The 6,137-nt window shown below is 54.7% G+C and overlaps 1 pseudogene; it reads right to left on the bottom strand.

The window, feature by feature from the left end:
- Positions 1-114: 114 nt before the first annotated feature.
- LOC126064565 (thyrotropin-releasing hormone receptor-like) lies at positions 115-5,278 on the bottom strand (annotated as a pseudogene).
- Positions 5,279-6,137: the final 859 nt, after the last annotated feature.

Below are 6,137 nucleotides of genomic sequence, written 5' to 3' on the forward strand. Positions count from 1 at the left end.
AAATGCAGGCAGGGAGACCGGAAGGGTGGGTGCAGGAGGTGGTCACCCTCAGACCAGACTACAGTGTGGCTCCCACTGCTGGGGAGGGGTCCGGCAGCCTGGGGGTCCACGGCCTCACTCTCGCTGTTGGGTGCGTTCTCCAGCTAGTGGAGCCCACCCTTGGGCCCACTGCAGCTGGGGGTGAGCTGCCAGGAAAGGCCAGGCCACGAAGGAGTTGATTAGCACCAGGGAGCTGTAGGGCACCCACATGACAGCAAAAAGCACCACCACTACCACCAGCGTCCGGGTGACCTGCAGAGAGGGCAGTGGGAGCCCCCAGAGCCCGGCTTGCGGGCAGCAGGTGGTGCAGCAAGTGCTGCAGGTAGGGGGAGCTATGCCCACCATGCTAGTGGTTGCTGAGTAAGAATATTCACAGAAGAATAGCTCCTACTACTGCGTACTCACCTGTGCCTGGTCTTCATGTGCACTAAGGCAGGTGCGACATGCCCGTTTGATAATGTAATGAAATATTTCTACAGCAGATGGTAGGCAGTCACTGCTCTGACCCCTAAGTGCACGTGGTCCCTTCAAAGCCTCTCAAATTCCTACCAAGCAAAGAATTGGTGCCTGGGGCCAAGGCCTCAGGACCCTGTTCCAGCACCCACCCAGGTTGGGTATAAAAGAAACCAAAACCATGGAGCTTTGCTGTGGGGTTGACACCAACTCATGGCAACCCCATGTGGTTCAAAGCAGAACTGTACTCCATAAGGCTTTCAATGGCTGGTTTTTCGGAAGTAGATTTCCAGGCCTTTCTTCCAAGGCACCCCCGGGTAGGTTTCTACGACCAACCTTAGAGTTAGTAGCCAAGTTGCTGTCGAGTCAATTCCAACTCTGGTGACCCCACGTGTGCAGAGTAGAGCTGCTCCATAGGGTTTTCAAGGCTGTGACCTTTTGCAAGCAGGTCATCAGGCCTTTCTTCCAAGGTACCTCTGGGTGGGCTCAAATCACCGGCCTTTCAGCTAGTAGTCAAACACTTAAACATTTGTGCCACCCAGGGACTCTGTCTGGCACATTCGTGTTACCCGTTGCCATTGAGTTGATTCCAACTCGTAGCAACCCCATAGGACAGAGTAGAACTGCCCCATAGGGTTTCCAAGGAATGGCTGGTGGATTCAAACTGCCCACCTTTTGGTTATCAGCCAAATTCTTAGTAAATGCTTAACAGACATTTGTTGACTTAATGAGTGAATGAATGAATGGATGAATATTGAACTTGCATCTTTTCTCTGTGTTCTCCATGTATGCCTTTGGGTCTCTCCTTGCCTCTTTGCATCCTGACACCTAACCCTAACCTGCCATCCCCCATCCTGCCCCAGAAGAGGCCTGGCTTACCCACTTCCTGGAAGACAGGAAGCCTTTGGGCCAGGGGCAACTGCTGGCCGCACCCTCACTCTGTGCCTGGGGCTCCCCCTCCTTGCTGCCCACCTCCTGCCTGGCCTTGCTGCCCCCAGGGTGGGGCAGATGGGACAGGGAGTTCTGGATCAGGAGTCTCCCAATGTGCCCATAGAGGACTGCAGCCACCAGCAGGGGCGTAACGAAGAAGACTGCAAAGTCCAGAAGGTAGATGGGCAGGTAGAGGCTACGTGACACCTTGCAGCCACATTCCGTGGCATGGCTCTCACCAATGTGGAGGTCCACCAGGAAGAGCCAGAGCAGGCAGTAGATGGCTGTGACCCCCCAGATGCCCACAATGATGCACTTGGCCCGGGCGACAGGGCACACAGCTTGCGCCCAAACTGGGTGGCAGCTGGCAATGTACCTACAGGCAGCAGAGACCTCTACGTTGCCCTGGGGCTGAGAGGTCATGCGACCCACCCGACTCATGTCTGATTGGATCATAGGTGGACACCTGACCAAGCTTGGCCAATCAGATACTCTCTCTGGGTACACTGGAATGTAGGATACAGTGGTTGGACCCTTGTTGTGTGGAGCAGAACTCAAAGGACATGAGGATTCAGGCAGCAAGGTGGCCTTTGTTTGTTTGTTTTTCAATAATTTATTTTACTTTTTTATTGTTGAAAGTATACACTGCAGAACATGCACTAATTCAACAGTTTCTATGTACAATTTAGGGACACTGATTACATTCTTCAAGTTCTGCAACCATTCTTACCCTCCTTTTCTGTGTTGTTCCTCTCCCATTAAGACGAACTCACTGTCCCCTAAGGTTCCTATCCAACCTTTCAAGTTGCCGTTGTCAGTTTGATTCCATACAGATAGTTCTTAAAAAGCACAATATTCAAGGCAGGCATGAGACAGCCCCATAGGCAGAGCTCAGCAAGTAAGGCTTGACAGAGGCTGGCAGGAGGGTCAGGGGAGGGCGAATAGGCACGGGCAGCCTCTAGATGACTTCTCATCCTTAAGCTCGGCCACCCCTCTGCCCAGAGTCCCAGGGCATCCCAGTGACCTTCCAGACCTTCATCCTTGGTGCAAGTCCTGGTGGGTTTTCTGCCATCTACCACCATAGTTCGCTGGCTAAGGCAGCTAATGGCCAGGGCTTCACACCAGTTCTAAACAGTTCAGCCATGGCCGACAGAAACAAAGGCAGGGTATGAGCTGCATAACCACCAAATCTCTTGTGCATCACCTTTTGACTTGAATAGGAAACAGGCAGCAGTACCCCACTCAAAGATGGTAGCCAACTGTACTGCTTTTAATGTGTGTCGCTCTCCACAGGATTGTCAATAATCCAGTCTCCACCCGCCCCCGTCCCCCATCAGGTTCCTGAAAATTTCCTGATGGTGGAGATTGGATTATTAGCTCCTGAAAGTTTCCTTATGGGCCAGATTGCTCAAGGCCCCACAGCTAGTAAGTGACAGAGATGGGATCTAAACCCAGGTGGCAGCTTCAGGATCCACAGGCTTAACCACTGTGCTGTATTTCCTTGGATTAAAATCCAAGCTGGGAGAGATCCAAAAGAATACCAGCTTTCCAGATGGGGAAACTAAGGTCCAGAGGAATGCAGGAATTGGCTTGACATCCCCCAGCCCATTAGCGGCAGAGTTGAGAACCCCACTTCCTGATGCCTAACCCCCAGTGTGAGCACCTTGCGGCCCCACCCCAGTCCCATTCTGGTACCTGGAGAACACAACTTCCTGCCCCACTGAGCCTCAGTTTACCCAGGACCACTGCTGGGAAGTCCTCACTACCCTGCTTCACACTGTGGGGCACCTACCTCTCCTTGGTGAAGGCCAGGATGGAGCAGGAGGAGACGTTAATGTCCAGGTACTGCAGGTAGGCGATGCCCAGGCAGCTGGTGTGCCCATAGACCCATCAGCCAACCAGGCTTCCAGAGATGTTGGGCAGCCCCGCAGCTACCAGGACCATGAGGTCGGCCAGGGCCAGGCTGACCAGGTAGCAGTTTGTGGGCATGTGCATGTCCATTGTGGTCAGCACCACCAGGACCACCATGGCATTGTCCACGATGCCCACCACACACACCAGGAGCACTAGGAAGACTGAGATAGCCTTGTACTCAACGATGCCCAAGGCAGTGCCACTGGGTGCCAGAGAGACATCGCTGAGATTGTCTGTTCTGCTGCTGTTTTCCATGGTCAGTGACCAGGAGCTGGGGAAGGGGTGAGACTAGGAAACTCAGGGAGACACCAGCATTAGTGGGCCTCAGGGACTGACACTGTGCCAGGCCCTGGGACTAACCTGTGGGCCCTCCTGCTGGCCAGGCGAGGGTGTAACAGGGAAGGGCCTTCGTGTTTATATCACTCGTCAGGAGCCTCGGTTTCCTCATCTGCAAATACCAAGAATAACCATCCCAAATACATACGACTGTGGGAATCTTACGAGATGAAGTTTGTGTCAAGCTCTTTGCCTAGCACATCATGAGCACTCCGCTGCTGTTACAAAGTCACACAGTGTCACTGATTAGGAGTCTCGGCTGTGCCCAAGGCCGGGATGGGGACAGGTTCTCTGAGAGAGGACCGAGGGGCCAGTAGGCGAAGTCCCAGCTGCTCTGAGTCCAGGTTCACTGCGGCAGCCCCACAGTCGGGCTTCAAGCAACGTCTGACGTGAAAGGTATTGTATCGAGAGCTTGCAAAGCTGCAGAGCCACATCTGCTCAAGGAGAGGAATAAAAGCTGAGACCTGGCCAGACAGGTGGGATTCACTCAGGGATGTTCACACACACACACACACACACACAGATACCACACATATACCACACACACACACACCACGTCACACCAGACGGGGGGGGTTCGGGGATGTTCACACACACGCACACACCGCACACTACATATCTCACACACCACACTACACACCATACCATAGATACACCACACACTACATCACACACACACCCACATACACACGCACCTCTACTCCTTAACCCCGTTAGTGACCCAAAGGGCCCATGTCAGCATCCCTGAGAGCCCAGCTCAGCCCTGATGGCAGGTGTGGGCAGAACTCAGCCATTGCAGCACCCCCTCCACCTTCCTCACCAGCTTGGTGACCCCACGACAACCTGGAAGGGGGTGCAGGCCAGGCAGGGCCCCCCCAGGGTGCTCAAGAGGGAGAGCCACTCCCCTGCACCCAGAGCTGGCCCATGGCCTCTCGTGCCCTGCTGGACTGCCGATAGCCCCACTGCCCCATGGCAGCCCACGCTGGGCAAGACCACAATGGGAGAATCAGAGAGGCTGGGAGAGGAAGAGGGCTGCCCAGGGGGCTGCCACATACCTGTATGCACACACAGCTCACACTGCACACACATATCCAGACATGCACACACTCTGAGTACATTGTGTTCACACATGCACGAATGCTTACAGCCACACACATTCACACATACACATACATACAGACACCACACGCGTAAACAGGGCCCACAACGCTCCCCCCACGCACACCAATACACTGAGACACAGACACACACCAACATAAATGCACACAAAGTACTCAAGACCCAGGAATCCACCCCCAGCACACCCAACACACACACGACTGCATAAACACACACAGAGACACGACAGACCCACTTATACACACACAACATACACACATCTCACAGACACGCACTTACCTCATCTCCCCACACTACAGTCAGTATCCCAACACACACGACTCCGTATATAGAGACACAACAGAGCTATATACACATACACGTATACCCTACACACACATCCTTGCAGAAATGCACACACACGCTACACCCAGTAGGTAGCGACTCAGACACACACACACACGTGAACATACAACACACGCTCACACACCCAGCCCACAGTACACAGACGCCACCATCGACCCACATGCCCACACGCATAAGTACACAGAAGCATACACTCCACGCCAGCATATGCCCTCACCCCCCACCCCAGCCTGCTGCTCTCCTGAGAAGGACCCCCCTTTCCAGAAGCCGGATGAGCACATGGACCCCAGGGCTTCCCTCTCTCCCAGCCAGTGGGGGCTGCCACTGGGGCCAGACCGAGTTGTCACCTGCAGCCCCTCCAGGCATTCAGCCCCTCCAGATGTGCAGCCCCTCCCCAGATGTGCAGGCCCCAGCTGGAAATGCAGCTCCCATCCCCTGCAACCACTGCATCTCAGTGGCCTCCTCCTCCCGCCCCCATCTCTCGCCTGCATTCTTAGCTTTATCTGCAGAACATCCCGCCAGGTGGATGGCCTGGACCCCTCCTCTCTCAGACCCCGAGAGAAACTTCCAAGCACAGGGAACTTACCCAGTGGAAATCCTTAAAGCTCTTTCCTCCTCCTCCCAGACAGAGGGAGGGGAAAATTTGCGGCACTTCAATCATTCCATGGCAGGAGGCTTTCTGTTCTCTGGGCTGCGATGCCACATGCACGTATGTGTGCATGCGCACTAGCACAGACATGCACAGCCCTGAGCCCCACCAACTACTTGACTCCCCATGCCCCGTCCCTCCCCTACGACAGCCCAGTCAGCCTGTGCCCCTCATCATTGAGGCAGTGTCCCTGCAGGGAGCCGTATGAGAAGAAAGCAAGTCCTCCCTTGGGAACAGCAGCACCTTTGGCCCCCTGCCTACGCCTGGGGATGCGCAGCCCCCCAAGAATTGCTTAGGCTATGAAGGACCTTGGAAAGCAGCATTCAGAGGGCCTGCCAGCCTGGAGAGCACC

This window comes from Elephas maximus, chromosome 21 (genome assembly GCF_024166365.1).
Source record: "Elephas maximus indicus isolate mEleMax1 chromosome 21, mEleMax1 primary haplotype, whole genome shotgun sequence".
Classification (NCBI taxonomy): Eukaryota; Metazoa; Chordata; class Mammalia; order Proboscidea; family Elephantidae; genus Elephas; species Elephas maximus.